This window comes from Mustela putorius, unplaced genomic scaffold, assembly GCF_011764305.1.
Source record: "Mustela putorius furo isolate JIRA1106 unplaced genomic scaffold, ASM1176430v1.1 tig00003859_pilon_pilon_pilon, whole genome shotgun sequence".
In the NCBI taxonomy this organism is placed as follows: domain Eukaryota; kingdom Metazoa; phylum Chordata; class Mammalia; order Carnivora; family Mustelidae; genus Mustela; species Mustela putorius.
Genome location: NW_025422011.1, coordinates 734,562 through 759,365, shown reverse-complemented (window position 1 = coordinate 759,365; position 24,804 = coordinate 734,562). Strand labels below are relative to the sequence as shown.

Genomic DNA, 24,804 nt, shown 5'->3' with positions numbered 1-24,804 from the left:
GGTGAAATTCTTACAAATTATCTATATATGGTTTCTAGGTTATCTATAGTGAAAACTATTAAAACTTTATAAATAATAATATTTATCTTCATGATTACCTAATTCACTTAAAATATAAAGAGAAAAAAAAAGAAAGAAAATATAGAATAGGGGCGTCTGGGTGGCTCACTTGGTTAAATGTCTGCCTTTGGCTCAGGTCATGATCTCAGGACCCTGGGATCCAGCCTCTAATCAGCCCACTTTTCCCTCACACTCTCCCCCTGCTTGTACTCTCTCTCTCTGCTAAATAAATAAAATCTTTAAAAAAAAGAAAAAGAAAAAATAGAAAGAGTAAATGAGCATAATATGAAAAACAAGTTCATTTGCCTCCAAAAGGACTTATGTAATTTAGATATTTAAATTTAGGGGCGCCTGGGTGGCTCAGTGGGTTGGGCCTCTGCCTTCGGCTCAGATCATGGTCTCGGTGTCCTGGGATGGAGTCCCACATAGGGCTCTCTGCTCTGCAGGGAGCCTGCTTCTCCCCCTCAACCCCCACCTGCCTCTCTGCCTACCTGTGATCTCTCTCTCTCTCTCTCTCTCTGTGAAATAAATAAAAATCTTAAAAAATAAAAATAAAAATAAATAAATTTAAAATTTAAAGGGGTATCATCCCTTATCAGCTGCTGCCTAATAATCAAGTCTAACTCCCCAAATGGGCTTTAAAACACTGTTAACCTGCCTTTGAATAAGAAGGGAATGACTATAGTTTTAACTATAATTGTAATTTGGAATTATTCACGCAATCCAACCCCCTCACTGACACCCTGCCCCAAAGCCTACATTCCATTGAGATGGCTCTACCAACTGATCAAGAAAATCTTTCCTTGGGGCGCCTGGGTGGCTCAGTGGGCTAAAGCCTCTGCCTTCGGCTGGGGCCATGATTCCAGGGTCCCAGGATCAAGCCTCACATCAAGCTCTCTCTGCTCAGTGGGGAGCCTGCTTCCTCCTCTCTTTCTCTCTCTCTGCCTGCCTCTCTGCCTACTTGTGATCTGTATCTGTCAAATAAATAAATAAAATCTGGACGCCTGGGTGGCTCAGTTCGGCTCGGGTCACGATCCCAGCGTCCTGGGATGGAGTCCCACATCGGGCTCCTTGCTCAGTGGGGAGCCTGCTTCTCCCTCTGCCTCTGCCTGCCATTCTGTCTGCCTGTGCTGGCTCTCCACCCGCCCCTCTGATAAATAAATAAAAAACTTAAAATAAATAAATAAAATCTAAAAGAAAAAGAAAAAGAAAAGCTTTCCTTGAGATTAATAAAAACAAAAGGATGGTGGACTATGATGGCTATAATTCATATGAATTCTAAATTTCTGACTATAATTCTAGAACATTTGGAGAAGGGATCATTAAAGTCATTACTTGTTTGAAAGCTGAACTTTGTCTCTATCTGCAAATTTTAACTACCCATTATCACAAAGGAAAGCAAAGGCCTTGGGAACATTCAGAATATATACAGGAAGTAATAAAGAGCGTCAGAATCAGTATAAAATGGAATACATATAGAATAAAACATAACAATTTCATGAAAATTCAGGTAACTTAAAGGTGGAATGTTTTCTTTAGAGGAATCCAGTACTGTTTTCAATACACCCAGCAAATTGAAACCAAACTAACATTCACAATAGCCAAAGAATGGGAACCACCCAAATGTCCATCTACTAATGAGCAGAAAAGAAAAATATGGTAAGTCCATACCAGTGAAATATTATTCCTAATAAACAGAAATGAAGTACTATAAAGAACTCCTAAGGGGTGCCTGGGTTACTCAGTTGGTTAAGTGCCCGATTCTGGATTTCAGCTCAGGATCTTGGGGTCATGGAATTGAGCCACTCTAAAAAAAAAAAAAACCAACTCTTAAAACTCAACAATAAACAACCCAATTAAAAAATGGGCAAAGGGGCGCCTGGGTGGCTCAGTGGTTAAGCCGCTGCCTTCGGCTCAGGTCATGATCTCAGAGTCCTGGGATCGAGTCCCGCATCAGGCTCTCTGCTCAGCAGGGAGCCTGCTTCCTCCTCTCTCTCTCTGCCTGCCTCTCTGCCTACTTGTGATTTCTCTCTGTCAAATAAATAAATAAAATCTTTAAAAAAAAAAAAATGGGCAAAGGACTTGACTAGCTAGATACTTTGCCAAAGAAGATCTATAAATGGCCTCATAATAAGCACATTAGAAGATGCTCATTGTTGGGCGCCTGGGTGGCTCAGTGGGTTAAGCCGCTGCCTTCGGCTCAGGTCATGATCTCAGGGTCCTGAGATCGAGTCCCGCATCGGGCTCTCTGCTCAGCAGGGAGCCTGCTTCCTCCTCTCTCTCTCTGCCTGCCTCTCTGCCTACTTGTGATCTCTCTCTGTCAAATAAATAAATAAAATCTTTAAAAAAAAAAAAAAAAAAGAAGATGCTCATTGTTATTAATCATTATGGAAACGCATATCAAAACTCTAGGAGACCACCTCACACCTATTAGGATGGCTATTATCAAAACAAAACAAAACAAGTGTTGACAAGGATGTGGGGAAATTGAAACCCTTGCACATGCTGTTACGAATATAAAATGGGAGGTGGGGGGCTCAGTTGGTTAAGCACCTGCCTTTGGCTCAGGTCATACCAGAGTTCTGGGACCAGGACAACATGGGCTCCCTGCTAAGGCTTCTCCTTCTCCCTCTGCTCTTCCCCCTGATGCTTGTCCTAGCTCTCAATCACTCATTCTCTCAAATAAATAAATAAAATCTTAAAAAAAAAAAAAAAAGAATGTAAAATGGTACAGTTGCTGTGGAAAACAATATGACAGTTTCTCAAAAAATAAAAAATAGAATTACTATGTGACCCAGCAATTCCACTTCTGGGTATATGCTCCAAAGAACTGAAAAGCAGGGTCTCAAAGACATATTTGTATACCCATGTTCATTTCATAGCAACATTATTCAAAATAACTAAAAAGTGGAATACACATAAAAGAGAATATTATTTAGCCTTAAAAATAAATTCTGACATATGCTATAACCTGGATGAGTCCTGAGGCCAATGCTAATGTGATAAGCCATCCACAAAGAGACAAATACTGTATGATTCCACTCATAAGTGGCAGTCAAAATCAGAGATATAAAGGAGAATGGTTGTTGCCAGTGAATGGATGGATTGAGGAATGGAGTATAAAGCTTCAGTTTTCCAAAATGAAAAAAAAATTATGATGATGGATAATGGTTATGTTTCTATAACATAATGAATGTATCTGAATTGCTTCTCAGCCTTTTGGCTAAGATCAAGTGTAGTATCTGTTCTTAACAGTTTAGTAAATGTATTTGACACCAGTGACCTGCACACTTAAAAAGGGTTAAGATGGTAAATTTTATGTTGTATGTATTTTTCTACACACACACACACACACACACACAAGAAATGAAGTACTGATAAATGCTATAACATAGATGAATCTTGAAAACATTATACCTAGAAGAAACTAGACACAAAGAACTACATGATTATATGATTCCTTTTATATGCAATGTCCAGAATGGGCAAGTCTTTAGAGACAGAAAGTAGATCAGTGTTTGCCTAGGACTGAAGTGTTTAGGGAAATTAAAAGGGTAAAGGCTAAGAAGTATGGGATTTCTTTTCGGGGTAATGAAAATGTTTTAAAATTGACTGTGGTGATGATTGCACAAATCTAGATAAGCCACTGAACTGTACACTTTAAATGGTTGAGTGGTATATAAATTATATTTCATTAAAACTGCTTTTTAGGGGTGCCTGGGTGGCTCAGTCAGTTAGGTGTCTGTCTTTGGCTCGGGTTATGATCCCAAGGTCCTGGGATCAAGCTCTGCATCGGGCTCCCTGCTCAGCAGGAAGCCTGCTTCTCCCTCTCCCTCTATAGTTCCCCCTGCTTGTGCTCTCTCTCACGCAAATAAATAAATAAATAAATAATTTTTTAAAAAAAGAAGCAGCTTTGAAAAAAACCCCAAAGTTTACTAACAAAAGTCCTTAGGACATAAGAAAGATAAGAATGATTTGTTCAAGCTACTGATCATTTTACATGTATAGGCTGGCTGCATAGGTTAAGAGTCCTTTCTAATAACAAGGTCTAATAAGCAGGAAATTAGTCCATTCCACTCTTACCTTAAGCATTCACATTCACTAAATTTCCCTGTAGGCAAACCACGATGCACCTAAGTTCACAGAAGTACAAATAAGTCTTCTTAACAAATAATCATAATACAAAATACATTATGTACAGAAAGTGCCTTAAGCAAGGGATAAATCAGGGTAACAGAGTTCAAAATAGGATTAACCACCAGCACGTGAGGGATGGTCAGTGAAAATCTTACCGAAAGGATGGCATCTGAACTCAGTGATGAAAGACAGGTGAGATTTTTAAAAAACAGACAAAGACACCAAAGTAGGGGATATTCTAGGCTGAGGGGAAAAAAAAGGCAAAGTCTTGGAGATAGGAAAGTACAGAGCATGTTCAGGGAACAATAAATGGCTCCACTTACTATAGTCTAAGACAAAAGATAGAGGAGGGTCAGATCATGTAGAATCGTGAATATTAAGCTAAACAGCATAAGATGCTGATGATTGAGGCAAGGCAATGACACGATCCTATCTATGTCAGAAAGATAAATCTATGTAGAATGGATTGAAAGAGAGGAAAAATAGAATCTTGATAGGAAACTACTGCAGTACTTTAGGACAAAGATAAATAGGAGCCATGGGGGTCTTAGGAATGGATAGGATGGGCAGGGGGTACTAAAGGAAGTTAATTAAAGAGGTAGAATCAGTAAGTCTTAGCAAGTAAGGATGTGGGAGTAGGAAGAGTCTAGCTGGAGATTCCAGTCTAAGTGACTAGGAGAACAGCAGTGCTAATGACATAAAAATATCAGTAGTAGTTCTGGATTGTTTATTTTTGGGGAGTAGAGAAGAGGTAAGGAATATGATGAGTTTGGTTTTAGACTTGAGAAATATGATCTTTAAGTGGCTGGAAATATGGCATAGGATTAGACAGAGGATTCTGGATTTTTTAAACACAGACATGGGAAACCGAGCTGTCATTACACAGCAAGGTTTGATGCTTCAAGAGTGAAGAAAATTGCCAACAAAGAGAAACATTAATAAAATTAATTTGAACTATACCTGATGCTTACTATAGTTCATTCAGTCTAGTCCATACTACAAATGTTTATACTTTCATATTATTCAGAGCTCTCAAGAGACTTTACCCTGGCTGAAACAGAGGAAAAGGTAAGGAAGCCAGCTAAAATAAATCTATTCTACAAAAATATTATAATGTTAGACCACTGCTGTATCTAAAACAACTTCCAAATAGCTCAAAATACCATTCAATCACACTACTGCTGAAAAAGGTTTAGATGCAATTGTTTATTTTTAGACCAGAGGTTAAGAAATGTTTCCAAGGTCATACATAAAGGCAAAACTTAGAATAAATTTCAAACTGATTTTTTAGGTTAATATTCAATTAAATAACAAATTACCTATTAAGTATGCATTATGTATTATTTTAACATATACACCCAAGATACCTATGTATCATCTCATTCATCAACTAGCTAAAAGTAAGGCACCAAGAGACTAAGTCATGAGTAATGTTAGAGCTAGGCCTACAATCTCTTATCTCCTTCCTCTCAGTCCACAACTCTGCTGCATCTTTCAAGTTCCTGTAACTTGACAGTCTATAAGAATAATTACACAGCTACTAGATGGACTGTTTTAGCTTTCTACTTGGGAAGAAGCTGTGGCAGTGAAACTATTTTATGGCTAATTCCCAAGCTCTTGGCCTACAAAAGCTCTTCACTATCACAATACAAGAGATCTGGATCTGATTACCATTCTTGGACTCTCACTTCTGGCTAAGGAAATGCTACTGCAGAAGCACAGAATAAGTATGAGGGAAGTTTGAGGAAAATTTCTGCCCACTCAAAAACCAACCCTTTGAATGACCAATGAAGTATGATAACAGATTCACTCAAAACAAAAATAATAATTATAATACAGGGATAAAACACAATACACACAAGTCCAAAAAGCTTTACTCAAACCTTGTATTGAAAGGACAAATGGGCTAAAGAAGCATAACAATTATGTAACTGTCATAGAAAACTTAAGATTGTTATTACTTGGCCAAGCCAGACAAAAATTCATCTCTAAGTAACCAGTAACAAAATGACAAGCCGTTTCCTTTAATTTAAAAAGCCTCAATGCCTCCAGGTAATTCCCATTAACAAGGACAAGTATTAACCTCTTGCTGGAGTATTCTGCATTATCAGGTGGCCAGAAATCTGAACTGATTCTCTAGCAGGTTATCTCAGCAAACTTGGGTGTGTTTGCCGTCCTAGTCCTGGGATGGTGGCCTCTCACACAGTCCTTCTGAAGGGGAAGGGTAAAGAGCTGTCTCTTGAGCCCTCTCTTACACATCCTGCTTGCTATTCATATCATCAGGACAGAAGATTAACTAGACTCCCCCCAGTAAAAGGTCACTATTAATGTCTCCGAAAGGGGGACCCACACCAACACAGGCCTCTGGGGAGATGGAAAGCTAGACCCAGCTGTGAATTAGGTCAACTTCCCCAGTTACTGCTCAAATGTACCACGGTAGCTGAAAATCCAATGCTTACTCATCCCTAAACTACCCAGGTCTCCAAATCCCAGGCGAAGGACCCAAAGCCCAGGACACAAGATCCAACTCCACCCATCAAGTTCAATGGGGTTCTATATACTCAGGTAAAAGCAATCCTCTCCTCACCCCAAGTAGAAACCAGGCAGGGGCAAAGTCGGGTCGTGGACACCGCTCAACCACTGCATATCCAAACAAGCATCCTAGGGTTGCTGTCATCACCCAGAAGTAGAGCAGATGCCCCAGGCTTTAGCTCACTGCAGCCGTCATTGTTTACGCTCTTTCGCAGCCTAAGCCTCTGATAGGCCAGGAAAGTCCCCTGCACTGTCCACCAGGACTTCCGGCATGGGCACAGGATGCTTGGCCCTCGCCCGCAGTTTGACACTTACGCTCCCTGAGCAGGGAGAGGTCTGGGGGCCCTACGGTCCAAGCAGAATCAGCAGGAATACCCGGCGGGCCCCGGCGGCATTGGTGCGGAGGGCCGCTGGGAAACGCCTCCTCCGGGGGCGGGGCCCACAGCTCGCTGTCAGAGTGCCCGCCCCACCTCGGCCCCCTCCCGGCGCACACTGAAGCCTTAAAGGGTCCGCACCTTCGCCCGTAAGTCTGCAGGACTCAGGGGGCTGCTTCCAGCCCACAAGGTTTCCAAGACAGGAGGCAAATCCAGGATCAGCTTGGAAGGATCCACCCAGGCTGGGTGGGCCTCTTCTTTGGTGGCAACACAGGCAAGGTTCCCGAAACAAAGGAGATGACCTACTATCTACTACCTATCCTACTATCACAATCCTAATCCCTCCTCCAGGAATGAAAAAAATTGTTGCAGGCAATAGCAAAGCTTCAGAGTAAATACGTAGCCCCCCATCATGTAAGATGCTTATTCCATTAATTTGAGCAGTTAACATTCTTCAAATGGTAATTAAAAGGCCCAGAAAGGAATTCTGGCAGCCTGAATTGCTTCACCCCACCCTTTCACCTTCCTTCTCTACAACCTGAGAAATCAGACAATGATAAGAAGACGAGTAAGAAGGTAATAGGAAGTGAAATGGAAAACATTCTCATTCTTGTGAGCAAAATGTGCCAAGAATTGGCAAAGAATTAAAAATTCACAACATGTGTATGTAGCTAAATCGTGCATGCAAATACAGTTGTGATGTGCAGCTATCCAATTTAATATGAAGAGTTGAGAAAACTGTAGTAGAAACTGTATTACTATTTCAGGGAGTTAAATAATGGTCTTTGAGCTCTCCACTGGTTGTCAATGAGTTTTAATTTTCTTTTCATAAGAGGAATTTTCCCTCAATCTCAGTTTACAAGGTTTGACTGCATTTTGTGTCTCATACCATCAGAAAGAGATTTAAGTATTTACTAAGCCTATATTCTTCCACCTAATCTAGATGAATAAATACGTCTTATTAAAGCCTTAAACTACTACCAACAAGTATGGGAATCCATTTAGTGAAGCAAAAGACTATTTTATAAGTGCCTTAACATCCTCCATCTTAAACATGGGTTCAAGTGGAAATACAGATTCTGAAGGACAGGAATGAAGACTGCTCTGTTTACTGGGGAACTGACGGAGGTTACAAGGTCTCAGAAGATCCTACAGAATTCTAGGATCAGGCTGCCAGGAAGAGAAATGGATTCGGATTAGAAATAGTGTGATTGTAAACTGCCAAAAAAATCTCATTTTAAAGTGCATTTAACTGTGAATGCTACTTTTGAATTAGGTAATTAAGACCTTTCATTTTATCCCCAGGAAGCATTATCACACTATTCTGAGGGTAATGGTTTGCAGATCAGCCTCTCCATTAGATTGTGAGCACCTCAAGGGCAAGAGCTAGAATGTATCCTAATCATCCTTTTCTCCCAGTATGCTACAAAATGAATACTTAATAATAAATATTTACCACAAAATTAGGACCAACACTCTCTTTGATATAGGAGTCTAGATAACCATCAGTAAGCATAGCATAGTGAGTATGTGTGTGCATGTATATACACAAATGAATAATACCCAGTGCTGTGGTTGTCAGTGAATTAAAAATCTGGAGAGAAAAAATCCACTGATGGTACAGCTTGGTTTCAGACATCAGAGCTCAAGATTACTATTATAGGGATTTATATCTTTTGTCCCAAATGCACATTTTATATAAATATTCCTAAATAATTCTTAAATTTTACCAAATATCAGTCTAAACACAGCCCATCTTATTTTGGTTATTGCTTTTTTCTTTACTATATACCATGAAGAGACTAAACTGGACATGTAAAACCTTTTAACAAATTACCAATTAGTAGTTGTTTACTTAACATGGCAATGTGGAAACTGTTTAGGAAATGTCTTAGTAAAATATTATATACAGAAGAGAGATTCCCCAAGCTGAGAGCTTTTAAGTAGGGTTTATTAAGGTATACCTTACATACAGTAAAATTCGCTCTTTTTAGTACATAGTGCTATAATTTTGGTAGACACAGAGAATCCATCACCATAATTAAGAATATCTCCATCAGCCCAAAATTTTCCCTGGTGCTCCTTTGTAGTCAATACCCTCTTTACCCACTACCCAACCCTGGCCCCGGCAACCATTGATCAGCATGCTGTTCCTACAATTTTTTCCTTTTGTACAATGTCATATTAAAAAAAAAATTACACAGTGTGTAGTCTTATTTCATTTATAATACAACTGAGATCACCTATGTTGTTGCACATATCAGTGATTTGCTCTTTATTGCTGAGTAATATTCCACGGTATCATCTAACACATTTTGTTCATCCATGTTACCAGTTAAAAGACATGTTTGTTGCTTCTAGCTTTTAACAATTGTGAAAAAAGCTGCTATAGATTGTTGTATGGGAGTAAGTTTTCCTTTCTGTTAGGCAAATACCCAGGAGTGGGAATGCTGGGTGGTAAGGTAAGTAGATGTTTAATTTTGTAAGTAACTGCCTAACTGTTTTCCAAAGTGGCTGTATGAACCATTTTGCATTGCTCCTCCATCAGCAATATCTGAAAATGAAAGTGTAATTGTATTATTGCTTAGTACTAATTTCTAGTAGGGCTCTCTATTTTTACACCTATGAATGAAAGCCCGTTCTTTCCCTAATTTAGTGCTAATGGTTTGTAACATACGCTTCCATTTACAAACCAGTCATTGTTCACTCTTTCAAATCCCATCAAAGAACAGTCCAATCTGGTCATTTTATTGGGATCAACAAGCTACAAGACTAAACAAAAAGTACTCCTAGTAAACAGAACAAACTAAAGCATGTATTATCTATCTGTCAGTGGAACTGGTTTTCCAACATTCAGATGAGTTTATCCAAAGCATCAACAATCTCTTTATATAACAAATCATATTAAACATCTTTATCAAAAGTATAATTCTCTTGATTACGAACCAAGAAGAAGCTTCAAGAAAGTATCTGAAAACTTATTATAAATACTTTGTTCACTATTACAAAAAAATGCTTTCAAAAGAGTGTCTGGAATTTTTATACATTGTTGGTGAGTATGAAGAATCTGGTACATCCAATGTGGAAAATACTGTCCACACAAAAACTGGTACGTAAATGTTAATAGCAACATTAGTCATTAACAGCCCCAAAGGAGAAACAACCCAAAAATCCATCAGTTGATGAAAGGGTAAACAAAATGTGATCTAGCCATACAATGGAATAACACTCAGCCATAAAAAAAGGATTGAAACAGCTATATATACTACAATATGGGTTAACCCTGAATACATCATGCTGAGTTAAAGAAGCCAGGCACAAAAGGCCATATGTTGGATGATTCTGACCATATGAAATGCCCAGGTCAGGCAAATCCACAGGGACAGAAAGTAGAATAGTGGTTGCCAGGGGATGGGTTATACAGAAAGAGAAAGGGGGAATAAGGAATGACTGCTAATGGGTATGAAGTCTCTTTTGGGAGTGATAAAAATGTTCTGGAATTAGACAGTGGCGATGGTTGCACAATATGTGAATATACTAAAAAGCCACTGAATTGTATGTATCTGTTTAAAGAATAAATTTTATGGTATGTGAATTATATTTCAATTAAAATACCCATTGACAGGAGAATGGATAAACAAGCTGTGGTATATTCACAGAAAAATACTATAGAGAAGTGAAAACAAATGAAGGCATCTGTTAGCAAAAACATAGATGAATTTCACAAATCATGCTGAGAGAAAAATAGCTAATACTAAAGAATATACAATATGATTACATAAATCCAAACAATATATTGCTTAGGAGTATATATGTTTGTGGTTAAATTTAAAACACAAGTTCAAGAGGCTCCCGGGTGCTCAGTCAATTAAGTAGCTGACTCTTGGTTTCCAAGTTCATGATCTCAAGGTTGTAAGATTGAGCCCTTTGGAGCACCTGGCTGGCTCAGTGGGTTAAGCCTCTGCCTTTGGCTCAGGTCATGATCTCAGGGTCCTGGGATCGAGCCCCGCATCGGGCTCTAGCCCCGCATCGGGCTCTCTGCTCAGCAGAAAGCCTGCTTCCTCCTCTCTCTCTCTCTCTCTCTCTCTCTCTCTCTCTCTCTGGCTGCTTGTGATCTCTGTCAAATAAATAAATAAAATCTTAAAAAAAAAAAAAAAGATTGAGCCCTGTGTTGGCTCTGTGCTGGGTGTGGCACCTGTTTAAGATTCTCTTTCTCCTTGGGCGCCTGGGTGGCTCAGTGGGTTGGGCCGCTGCCTTCGGCTCAGGTCATGATCTCAGGTCCTGGGATCGAGTCCCGAATCGGGCTCTCTGCTCGGCAGGGAGTCTGCTTCCTCCTCTCTCTCTCTGCCTGCCTCTCTGCCTACTTGTGATCTCTCTCTGTCAAATAAATAAATAAAATCTTTAAAAAAAAAAACAAAGATTCTCTTTCTCCCTTTCTCTTTGCCCCCCTCCACCTCTAAAAAATAAAAATGAAAAAAAGAAAAGTACAAGGAGGACATTAAACTTATAACATAAATAATTTATTATATTTAAAATATATTAAGTATTCCATGAGCTTAAAGACTAAAGAAAAAAAAAGCTACGCCTCTTGTAGTAGGATTTTGTAATTTAAAAAGTTACACACTACAGTGTTCAGCCAGAAGTGCTGGGAGGCACTTTTTTCCCCCTCCAATCTGAGAGGAGCACTGGGCTGGAAAGAAGAAAATTTACATCTCCAAATCCCTGTTCTATCATTAACTAGTTGTGAAACCTTAGGGAAGTCATTGAATCTTTGGTGGCTTTACTGTTGTTATGCATAAAACAAAGAGTTTGTATCAACAGCTCTCCCACCTCCGAAATTTATGAGACACTGTTCCACAACCACTATTTATACATGATAAATGGCAGGCTTGCAATTCCAAGTTCTCCAGTACTACAGTATCTGCAGCTAATGTTAAATGCTTGGAAAATGCTTCTACTTCAGTGGGAAAATCTCATAACCTCATTCTCTTTAGCCCTTGGTTAAATTACTACAAAGGAATGGTATCAGCTGTAGTGATAATCTGAACCCAGATTGCAGGCATGTTGGTTCTACCATCATTTTCCTTTCCAGGCACTCCCTTTTTAGTTTTTAAGAGGAGGAGGGTAGGGTTTTTTAAGAGAGGAAAGAGCTTTTCCAGGTACTCTCACCCTAGTAGAACAGATTTTCTTCCCAGGCCAAAAAGAAGAAATTCACACAAACCACTCAAAAAGCACAATAATAAGTCTCTTATGCCTGGCAAAGAAAGTAATGTGGTAAGGATAAAAACACTGATTCAAGAAGTCAGAAATATGAACTGTATTTCCTTCTCCACGAGTGCAGTACAGTGAAGGAGAGTTTCTGAGTCATCTAGTCACATCTAAGCACAATTTGTGGCACCAAGAAGTCACTATCACATTCAGAGTAGGCATTCCCAGGGCCTCTACTCAGGAGACCACATCTAGCTGAACATTCTACGATCAACTATCAGTTAGAAGGGATTTAAAAGGATACATTAAAAGTCCAGGAGAGGGGCGCCTGGGTGGCTCAGTGGGTGAAAGCCTCTGCCTTTGGCTCAGGTCATGATCCCAGGACCCTGGGATCGAGCCCCACACATCGCGCAGAGCAGAGAGCCTGCTTCCTCCTCTCTCTCTGCCTGCCTCTCTGCCTACTTGTGATCTTTGTCTGTCAAATATATAAATAAAAATCTTAAAAAAAAAAAAAAAAGTCCAGGAGAGACAGCTTCACTGGAGAATTCACTTAAAGAAGAATTAACACCAATTCTCCTGAAACTCTTCCAAAAAATTGACGAGAACAGTTCCAATTCATTCTAAAAGGCCAGAATTACCCTGATATGAAAGCCAAAGCCACTGTAAGAAAACTACACACCAAGATCACTGATAAATACTGATGAAAAATCCTCAAAATACTAGCAAACTGAATCCAACAGCACATTACAAAGATTATACACCATGCCCAAGTGGAATTTATTCCTGGAATGCAAGAACGGTTCAACATACCAAAATTAACCAATACAGTACATCATAACTCATCATAAGAACAAAGAACAAAACCACATGATCATCTCAATTGACACAATAAAAAGCATATATGCCAAGATTTAATAACTTCAATGATCAAAACACCCCAAGTAGGAATGTAAGAAAACTATCTCAACATTCTAAAGGCCATTATGAGAAGCCCATAGCTAACATCATACTCAATGGTGAATGACAAGCTTTTCCTCTAAAATCAGGAACATGGTAAGGATGGCTGTTCTAGCCATTCCTATTCAATATAGTATTGAAAGTTTTAGCCAGGACACCTGGGTGGCTCGGTCAGTTGAGCAACTGACTCTTGATCTCAAGGTCATGAGTTCAATCCCAGCACTAGGTTCCATGCCCAGTACAGCGCCCACTTTAAAAAAAAAAAAAGAAAAGAAAAGGCAACCTACAGAATGGAAGAAAATACCTGCAAATCATGTATCTGATGAGGGGTTACTATCCAGAAGATTTAAAAAAAACTTGTACAACAACCCAAATAACCCACCTAAAAAAATGGGCAAAAGACTTAACTAGACAGTTCTCCAAGTCTGATATACAAATGGCCAACAGCATATGAAGATGCTCAACATCACTAATCATCAGAAAACTACAAACCGAGGGGTGCCTGACTGGCTTGGTCAGGTAAGCATCCGACTCTTGATTTTGCCTCAGGTCATGATCTCAGGGTTGTAAGCTCAAACCCCACTTGCAGATCCACATTGGGCATGGAGACTGCTTGGGATTTCTCTCTCCCTCTCCTTTTGCCCCTCCCCCTTCCTCCACTTCCACATGCGCTCTCTCCAAATAAATAAATAATAGAAAAAAAAGGGGGGGTGCCTGGGTGGCTGAGTCTGGTAAGCAACCAACTCTTGATTTCTGCTCAGGTCATAATCTTACGATCACGAGATCAAGCCTCACACCCAGTGTGGAACCTATTTAAGATTCTCTCTTCCTCTCCCTCTGCGTGAGCCCCCTACCCTTGTAAGCCTGTGTGCTCTCTCTTAAAAAAAAAAAAAGAAAGAAGAAGAAAGAAAAAATACAAATCAAAGCTACAATGAGATTATCAACTCATACCCATTAAAATGATTACTATATTAAAAAACTAAAATAAATATTAGAAAGAATGTAGAGAAATAGGAACCCTTGGACACCATTGGCAGGAATGTAAAATGGTTCAACTGCTATGGAAAATGATACAGTTGGCCAAAAAATTAACAATAGAGTGCTGGGGTGGCTCAGTTGGTTAAATGTCTGCCTTTGGCTCAGATCATGATCCCAGGGTCCTGGTATGGAGCCCTGCATCAGGCTCCCTGCTCAGTGGGGAGCCTGCTTCTCCTACTCCCTCTGCTGCTCCCCATGCTTGTGCTCTCTTGCCTGTCAAATAAATAAATAAAATCTTTTAAAAAATTCAAAATAGAATACCACATAACTATGTGATCCAACAATCCTACTTCTGATTTTATGTATACATATGTACATAGATATATACATATCCAAAAATATTAAAAGTTGGGCCTCAAAAGATTTATATACCCATGTTAAAGCAGCACTGTTGGGGCGCCTGGGTGGCTCAGTGGGTTAAAGCCTCTGCCTTCGGCTCAGGTCATGATCCCAGGGTCCTGGAATGGAGCCCCGAATGGGGCTCTCTGCTCGGCGGGGAGCCTACTTCCCCCTCTCTCTCTGCCTGCCTCTCTACCTATTTGTGATTTCTGTCTGTCAAATAAATAAATAAATAAATAAAATCTTTAAAGCAGCACTGTTCACAATACTCAAGAAGTAGAAGCAACACAAATGTCTACTGAAGAATGGATAAACAAAATGTAGTATATACATACAATGGAATGCAAGCCTTAAAAAGGAAGGAAATCAGGGTGCCTGGGTGGCTGAGTGGGTTAAGCCTCTATCTTGGGCTCCAGTCATGGTCTCCAGGTCCTGGGATCCAGCCCCACATTGGGCTTTCTGTTCAGCAGGGAGTCTGCTCCCCCCGCAACCCCGATGCCTGACTCTCTGCCTATTTGTGATCTCTCTCTGTCAAATAATAAATTTTAAAAATAAAATAAAATTAAAAACCTTAAGAAAAAAAAAAGGACATCATGTTATATGCTACAGTATGGATGAACTTTGAAAGCATTACACTAAGTGAAATAAACCAGTCACAGAAAGACAAATACTGTATGATTCCACTTATATGAGGTATCTAAACTAGTAAAATTCATAGAAACAAAGTAGAAGGATGGTTATCAGGGGCTGGGGAAGGGGGAAAGAGAATGTACAGACTCAGACCTGCAAGATGAAAAAAGGTCTGGAGATCTGTTTCACAACAACGTGAACGTACTTAATTTTAAATGTACTTAATCAGGGGGTGCCTGAGTGGCTCAGTTGGTTAGGTGACTGCCTTCAGCTCAGGTCATGATCCTGGAGTCTGGGGATCAAGTTCCACATTGGGTTCCCAGCTCCATGGGGAGTCTGCTTCTCCCTCTGACCTTCTCCCCTCTCATGCTCTCTCTCAATATCTCTCAAATAAATAAATAAAATTAATAAAATAAAATAAAATGTACTTAATTAAAAATGGTAAGTTTTGCGTGTTGTATATTTTTACAACTTTAAAAAAGTGAGACATTGTTCCATTCAACTAAGTGCTCTGTAGCTATTTAAAAAAAGATGAAGACTAAAGTAAATATTTAAATATTACTGGAAGAAATACTAAGTTTTAAAAAGAAAATCAGAAGACAGTATACAAAGCCTAATTTTTATGCTTAGTAAAACCATATAGGGGGATGTACACACTGGTACTCAGCTGATATCTACCCCCAAAGGGACTAGATTTTATTTTATTTTTTTAAAGATTTTATTTATTTATATATTTGTCACAGAGAGAGAGTGAGGGCAGAAGCAGGCAGAAGCAGAGACAGAAGCAGACTCCCTGCAGAGCAAGGAGCCTGATGCGGGACTCCATCCCAAGACCCTGGGATCATGACCTGAGCCGAAGGCAGAGGCTTAACCCACTGAACCACCCAGGCGTGCCAAAGGGACTAGATTTTAATCTCTAGAGCCTATAAATGTCACTTTATTTGGAAAAAGCGTTTTTGTAGATGTGATTAAATTAAGGATCTTGGGGCGCCTGGGTGGCTCAGTGGGTTAAAGCCTCTGCCTTCGGCTCAGGTCATATCTCAGGGTCCTGGGATCGAGCCCCGCATCGGGCCCTCTGCTTGGCAGGGAGCCTGCTTCTTCCCTCTCTCTCTGCCTGCCTCTCTGCCTACTTGTGATCTCTCTATCAAATAAATAAATAAAATATAAAAAAAAATAAATTAAGGATCTTGAGATGGGGAGATTATCCTGGGTTATCTGAATGGGCCCTAAACACAATCACATGTATCCTTCTAACAGGGGAAGAGGGAAATTTAATACACACAGAGAAGGCCACATAAAGGCAGAAAAGAGCAAAATCAGAAGAGGCTGAAGCGATGTGATACAAACTAAGGAATGCCAACAGCCACCAGAAGAGGCAAGGAAGGAATTCTCCCTGTGACCCTCTAGAGAACCATGGCCCTACCTTGGTTTTAGCCCCCATTATACTGACCTAAATTGTGTCAGACTTCTGGCTTCCAGAAGAGAGCAAATTTCTGTTGTTTAAAGCCACCAAATTTGTGGTAATTTGTTACAGAAGCCATAGAAAATGAATATAACTTTGTAAACATTTGAAATAACATAAAATTTCCTGGAAGGATCCACAGAAAATATTTCTAAGTAGTATGTCTAAGGAGCTGGCTAAAGAACTTTGACTTTTTCACTTTACTACCTAGTTATTCTTTTTTTTCCCTTTTAAGATTTATTTATTTATTTAAGAGAAAGCGAGCGAGGGTGGGGGTCAGAGCAGTGGGTAGGGAGAAGGACAGCTGACTTCATGCTGAGTGTGGGGCTTGACCCTACAACCCCAAGATCATGACCTAAGCCAAACCCAGGAATTGGACACTTAAACAACTTAGTCCCCAGGAGCCTTCTCAGCCATTCCTTTTTAAAACAAAAAACAAAACAAGCTTCAATGCTTTTGAAAGCTCTAAAGCTTTAAAATTCCAGCTTGGAGTCCTGAAGCTGGTTCTTTTTATACTCATCCCATAAGCTAAGCCTCACTTCTCCCTCTGAACATTTTTTGGCCACCATATCGCCTCTGAAAGAAGGAACTGAATCTTATTTATTACTCCAGCATCTAGCAGAGTGCTTCGAACTCTAACATAATTCCTAAGATAGCACCATTTCATCAAACCATAGAAGTCTAAAATATATAATAAATGTGTTCCTTGAGTTATTTATAAATAAAATTTTGTATGTTGAATGTGTATTTCAAGTATGTCAGAAAAATATGATATATTTAATGGAATTCTGAAGTAAGCCATTTTTCAAAGTGAGAAATCACTCAACAATAGATTCTGAAATTTTAAAGAGTTTTGTCACTGTTTTCTTGTTACCCATTTTTTATTATAAAATTCATTGAAAGAGGGTAATTTTAATTTCAGAGTCTTTGATTTTGGCAAAGCCATGGCAGTAGAACAGTCGTTTGCAATAAGTCTGATTGTAGAGAGCTCCAATCAAGATTTAAATACAATCGGGGTGCCTGGGTGGCTCAGTGGGTTGGACCTCTGCCTTCAGCTTGGGTCATGATCCCAGAGTCTTGGGATTGAGCCCTGAGTCGGGCTCTCTGCTCAGCAGGGAGCCTGCTTCCCCCTCTCTCTCTGCCTGCCTCTCTGCCTACTTGTGATCTCTGTCTGTCAAGTAGATAAATAAAATCTTTAAAAAAAAAAAAAAAGATTAAATACAATCTACACCAGTCGTGTTGGGCTCTGGAGATAGATCTGAGCTCAAAAACTTGCTTTGTCACATACTAGCTGAGCCTCGGTTTCATCATCTGTCCTAAAAGTACAATCTTCATGTGGTTCCCTATTTAATACACACTGCTGGAGCAGTCCCAGTGTGCCAGGCACTATTTTAGGCACTTCACATGTACGGACTCATTTACGTTCTTATAACTCTGAACTTGGTGATATTATCATCTCCATTTTACAGACAAGGAAACGGAGGCACAGAGATTAAGCAACTTGCCTAAAGTAATTCAATTAAATGTATAAATTAAATGATATTTTGCCTTATACATGTTAAGAATCCCAATATCCACATTACCCCCCTTCCCCACAAGTACACTGGCTTGTCGAATCATGTGAGGTTACTCATTTAGGCACCCAGCTACATGCTGAGTATGGGTTGTACGGTATAGTAGCCCAGGGGCCAGCTACTGTCTGTGTGTAATAGAGGCACCTAATCTAGACTCAGGGGCCAGGGAAGGTCTACCCGAGAAACTGATAACAGGCATACCTCACTTTATTCCAGAAAATGTGGTTTTTACAAATTGAAGATTTGTAGCAACCCTGGACCAAGCAAGTCTATGCGCACCAATTCCCCAACAGCATTTACTCACTTTGTCCATGTCACATTTTGGACATTCTACAGTGCTTCAGTTTTTTTTCATTATTATTGTATTTGTTATGGTGACCCGTGATCACTAATCTTTTTTCTTTTTTTGGTTGGTGATTTTTGATGCACTTTTGTAATTGTTTTGGAGCACCATGAACCAAAACCAATTCTAGACAGCAAACTTATCGATAAAGGTTGTTGGGTTCTGACTGCCCCACCAACTGCCCTTTCAAGCCTCCCTATTCTCTCTCTCTCCTCATGCCTCCCTATTCTGAGACTCAACAATACTTAAGTTAGACCAATTAACAACCCTACAATGACCTCTAAATGTTTAAGTGAAATAAAGACTTGCATGTTTCTCACTTTAATATTTTACTTATTTATTTCTTAAGTAGGCTCTATGCCCAGTGTGGGGCTCAAACTCACAACCCTGAGATCAAGAGCTGCATGCTCTACTGACTGAGCCAGCCAGGTGTCCCATGTTTCTTATTTTAAATCAAAAGCTAGAAATGATTAAGCTTAGTGTCCAAAGCCAAGATAAGCCAAAAGCTAGATCTCTTACACCAGTTAGCCAAGTTGTGAGTGCAACGGAAAAATTCTTGGAAAAAATTAAAAATGCTACTCTAGTGAATGCAGCAATGGTAAGAAAGGGAAGAGCCTTACTGCTGATACAGAGAAAGTTTTAGTTGTCTGGAGAGAAGATCAAACCAGCTGCAACATTCTCTTAAGCCAAAGCCTAATTGAGAGCCAGGCCCTGAGTCTCTTCAATTAATTCTATGAAGGAGAGAGGGAAAGCTGCAGCAAAGTCTGAAGGTAGGAGGCTGGTTCATGAGGCTTAAGGAGAGTAATCTTCCTTAACATCAAAGTGCAGAGCGAAGCAGCAAGTGCTGATAAAGAAAACTGCAGCAAGTTATCCACAAGATCTAGCTAAGGTTCCAATGAAGGGGGCCTCACTAAACAATCGATTTCCAATGAGAATGAAGCCTTCCTTCTATGGCTTCATAGTTAGAGAGGAGAACTCAATGCCTGGCTTCAAAGGACAGGCTGACTCTACCGTTAGGGGCTAATGTAGTGGGTGACTTTAACTTAAAGTCAATGTATATTTACCATTCTGAAACTACTAGGGCTACTGAGAATTGTGCTAAATCTACTCTGCCTGTGCTTTACAAACCGAACAGCAAAGCCTGGATGATAGCACTTCTGTTTCTAACCATTTAATGAATAGTTTAAGCCCACCGTTGAGACCTACTACTCAGGGGGAAGAAAAAAAGATTCATTTCAAAATATTACTGCCCAGGGGCGCCTGCGTGGCTCAGTCAGTTAAGCATCTGCCCTTGGCTCTGGTCATGATCCCAGGGTCCTGGGATTGAGCCCCACATCAGGCTCTCTGCTCAGCAGGGGCCCTGATTCTCTCCCTCTGCTTACTTATGCTCTCTCTCTCTGTCAGATAAATAAATAAAATCTTCAAAATATTACTGCTCACTGACCATGCACCTAGCCACCCAAGAGCTCTGATGGAAATGTACAAGATTAATGTTGTTTTCATGCCTGTGAACACAATATCCATTCTGCAGCCCTCAGACCAAGGAGTAACTCTGACTTTTAAAAATATTACTTTATAAACTACATTCCATAAGACTGTAACTGCCATAGACTCCTCTGATGGACATGGTCAAAGTAAACTGAAAACGATCTGGAAAGGATTCACCACTCTAAATGCCATTAAGAATATTCATGATTCATGGGAAGAGAGCAAAATATCAACACTAACAGGAGTTTGGAAGAAGGTGATTTCAGCTCTTGTCTTGTGGAGTACTTTGAAGGGTCTAGACTTCAGTGGAGGAAGTAACTGCAGATGTAGTAGAAACAGCAAGAGAACTAGAATCTGAAGTGGAGCCTGAAGATGTGACTGAAATGATGTAATCTCATGATAAAATTTTAATGGATGAGGAGTTATTTCTTATGGATGAGCAAAGAAAGTGGTTTCTTGAGATAGAATCTACTCTTGGGGGGCACCTGGGTGGCTCAGTGGGTTAAAGCCTCTGCCTTCAGCTCAGGTCATGATCCCGGGGTCCTGGGATCGAGCCCCTCATTGGGCTCTCTGCTCAGCGGGGAGCTTGTTTCCTCCTGTCTCTCTGCCTGCCTCTCTGCCTGCTTGTGATCTCTGTCAAATAAATAAATAAAATCTAAAAAAAAAAAAAAGAATCTACTCTTGGTGAAGATGCTGTGAAGACTACTGAAATGACAACACAGGATTTGAAATATCATGTAGCTAAAGCAGCAGCATGGGGGGGGGGGCACCTGGGTGGCTCAGTCTTTAAGCATCTGCCTTCAGCTCAGGTCACGATCCCAGGGTCCTGGGACAGAGTTATGTATCAGGCTCCTTGCTCAGCGTGCAGCCTGCTTCTCCCTCTGCCTGCCACTCCCTCTGTTTGAGTTCTCTCTCACAAATAAATAAATAAATAAATCTTTAAAAAAAAAAAAAAGGCAGCATCAGTGTTTGAGAGGCTGACTCCAATTTTGAAAGAAGTTCTACCATGGGTAAATGCTATCAAACTGTATCACATATTACAGAGAAATTGTGAAAGGAAGAGTCCAACAATGCCACAAACTTCACAGTTGTCTTATATTAACAAACTGCTACAGCTACTTCCACCTTCAGCAACCATCAGCCTGACCAGCTAGCAGCCATCAACACCAAGGCAAGACCTTCTATCACCAGAAGGATTACATACACTGAAATGTATATATATATGATTTTTATTTATTTGTTTGACAGAGACAGAGCACAAGCAGGAGGAGTGGCAGAGGAAAAAGGAGACGTGTCTCCCCTCTGAGCAGAGAACCCAACACAGGGCTCCATCCTAGGACTCTGAGATCATGACCTGAGCTGAAGGCAGATGCTCAACTAAGCCACACAGGTGTCCCCCAACGATATTCTTTAATTAAGGTATGCACACTGTTTTTTTAGACATAACATTACTGCACATTTAACAGAGTACAGTGTCCTGTAAACATAATTTTTACATACACTAGGAAACAAAAAAAAATTGACTCACTTTATTGTGATATTCGCTTTATTCAGTGGTCTGGAACTGAACCTGCATTATCTCTAAGGTATGCCCGTAATTAAGGCTGAGAACTAAAGGAAATTAATAGGGATTAGCCAGGCAAAGGCATAATGAGTGAGGAAAATAGAGAATGTTACAGGCTTGTGTGTCAAAGCCCCCAAAAGCTAAGCAAATTAAAGAACAGGATCGTAACTCAAGGGGCCAAACAGGCTGAAAAGGGCCACATTATACAAACTCAGTGACTTTATGCAAGAAAGGAGTACTACAGATTACCTGGCAACTGCCAAATGCTCAAGAATGGTACCTGCCATTATTATGTTGTATAAGCACCATGCCAGTCATTCAGGGTTTTTAGATTCAGTTCCAACTTTAACCCGTCTTATAGTCCAAGGAAGGCCTAAGTTAGCACAGAGCTCTTAGGACCAAGAAAGGTCTCCTCTGGTTTAAAACCAACTGCCTCTTTGGAAGTACAGATAATCTATTCCTTTGTATCCTATAGAAAGCAGATTTACTATTAATTAAAAAGTAAATGCCATTTTGTAAAACTCAAAGGGACTGTTTATATTTTGTCTCGAGGAGTCTCCCATACTAAACATTGCTCAAAACAAGCAAGTAGTCCTCAGAAGCGTAAAAAGTGGCTTTATTTACTGCGTGGAGATTTCTGTTATGATATTTGGTCTTTACTCCCAAATGAAGCACTCATACTAGTTCTAGACCAGGAGGCTTTCATGAGGTTTTGTTTGTTTGTTTAAAGATTTTATTTTTAGGGGCAGCTGGGTGGCTCAGTGGATTAAGCCGCTGCCTTCGGCTCAGGTCATGATCTCAGTGTCCTGGGATCAAGCCCCACATCAGGCTCTTTGCTCAGCGGGGAGCCTGCCTCTCTCTCTCTCTCTGCCTGACTCTCTGCCTACTTGTGATCTCTCTCTGTGTCACATAAATAAATAAAATCTTTTAAAAAAAAAAAGAATAAAATCTATTAAAAAAAAAAAGATTTTATTTTTAAGTAATCTCCATACCCAACATGGGGCTCAAACTCACAATCCCATGATCTAGAGCATAGGCTCTACCAACTGAGCCAATCAGGCACCCCTCATGAAATTTTTTTTTTTAAAGAATAATTTATTTATTTTTGAGAGAGAGAGTGGGGACATGAGTGGGAGGGGGAGGAGCAGAGGAAGAGGGAGAATCCCAAGCAGACCTCCCTCTGAGCACAGAGCCCAGTGTGGGGCTCAATCTCAGGAATAACATGGAGGACATTGGGAGATGGAGAAAACAAATGAGTTGGGAGAAATTGGAGACGGAGACAAACCATGAGAGACTGTGGACTCTGAGAAACAAACTGAGGGTTTTGGAGGGGAGGGGGGTGGAGGTTTGGGCAAGCCTGGTGGTGGGTATTAAGGAGGGCAGATATTGCATGGAGCACTGGGTGTGGTGCATAAACAATGAATTCTGGAACACTAGAAAGAAAGAAAAGAAAATGAAAAAAATAATAATCATTTATTTATTGGGGGGGGCACCAGTGGGAGGGGAGGGGCAGGGGAAGAGGGAGAGAGAATCCCAAGCAGACTCCCCGCTGAGTACAGAGCCCAGTGTTGGACTCAATCTCAGGACCCTGAGACTACATTGTGAGCCAAAACCAAGAATCGGGTGCTTAACTGACTGCACCACCCAGGCGCCCCACATGAGGCTTTTTTTTAAATGTACATTTAAAAGAAAAAAGACCAAAAGAAAAATGTGGAATAATAGTACTAAAAAAAATTCTTAAAATCTACAAATGAGAGACTTTATACTACAAGTGGGTAAAGATATAAAATGATTATTTTTAAAAAATCACTGTGAATTAAAAAAAAAAAAAAACTGATTAGGGAATAAGATGTTCTAGATAGCCAAAGTGGCCAAACAGGAGAGGTTGATCCTTGGAACAACAATTTTATGCAATTTTTTCCCCCATATAAATCTAAGAAAATATCTAACCCTCCCAGTCTTCTTAAACAAAGTATACTAATAATCATTTAAACTTTTCAGGATAATCTACTATGACCACAGAGGTATGAGGGACTCTTGCACCAAATCTAAATGCTTCCAATATGGCTTTTTTGAATTTTAATGTTTTACATGTTGTAGCTTTTCTTCCTTCCTTTTGATCAAGCTAACATTTTTAGTTAGCTTGTAACAGTGCTGCTTTTTAAAGTTTTAGCTCTTGATTTAAAGAACCAAGCAAGCTGAAACTGTCTAAAAGAGAAAAGATCTACTTGAGGGAAGCCAATAAAATCTGTGATACCTACTTAGGCTGCTGAAAAACCTTTTTTGGTTTATTTCCTGGTACATAAAATGCTACTTTAAGTCTTGTGATTTAAGAATGAAAAGACAAAAACAACACATTAAACAAAAGCATCCACATTAAACAAATGAATTTCATTTCAAGAAATTCTTGAAACTACACAATTTTTTTTCTTATCTTTCCAGGATCTAAAAGGCACTTTAATTAATAACAAATCTCTAAAAAATATAATTAAGAGATCAAAGAAGCAAAAATCATGTTTGAAGAGAGAAGGTCAAGAGACATGAGGTCACCGTGGCTTATCTGATACCCTATCTATGCCAAAAATATATGAACTATTCCAGCTGAGTCAGAATTTATGCTTTGAATGCATCTAAACAAAGATCACATTCCAGGTCAAACTACTGCTATTACCAGGTCATGGAAAACAATGCTTTCTGTGGCACTTAAAAAGTGTTAATTGGGGGAAAAAGATCTCAGTAAAAAGCAAGTTACAAAGAAGATATCTGTTTGGGACCTAAGCTTCTTCTGAAAGCTGGAGAGAACTGTATGTGTTCACATTTAGTTTCATATACAGACAGAAAAAAAATAATAAAAAAAAAGTACAGACAGAAAGATACAGAAACAATTATATGTATATGTATATACATGGTTTAGCATACATACATAAATTAACTTAGCTCTGTCCACTGAGGGCCTAGAAATAATGACACCCCCAGCAAGACACCCCCAGCAATGAGCCCCCAAATCTTGGTTTCTATAAATCATTGTCCAGTAGGAGGAACCACGGCTCCTTGGAGAAATGGCTGATTCTAGGGTTGGGCCAGGGAAAATATAAGAT

General features: G+C 39.8%; 1 protein-coding gene and 1 pseudogene across 3 annotated transcripts in view; one reads left to right on the top strand and one right to left on the bottom strand.

Annotated features, from left to right (window-relative positions):
• The window catches only part of CKAP5 (cytoskeleton associated protein 5), a 107,375-nt gene that overhangs the window by 76,296 nt on the left and 6,275 nt on the right, over positions 1-24,804 (bottom strand). Inside the window, exon 1 of one of the 3 annotated variants that reach the window (XM_004763121.3) lies at positions 7,045-7,123. The exons of 1 other annotated variant lie outside the window; for it this stretch is intronic. The gene's annotated coding sequence lies outside the window, so the exon portion shown is untranslated. Of the gene's footprint in view, positions 1-6,784; positions 6,958-7,044; positions 7,124-24,804 lie in introns of those variants that run through there. One more of the 3 variants, XM_004763120.3, reaches the window with a different exon arrangement.
• Positions 3,264-3,410, top strand: LOC123387783 (annotated as a pseudogene).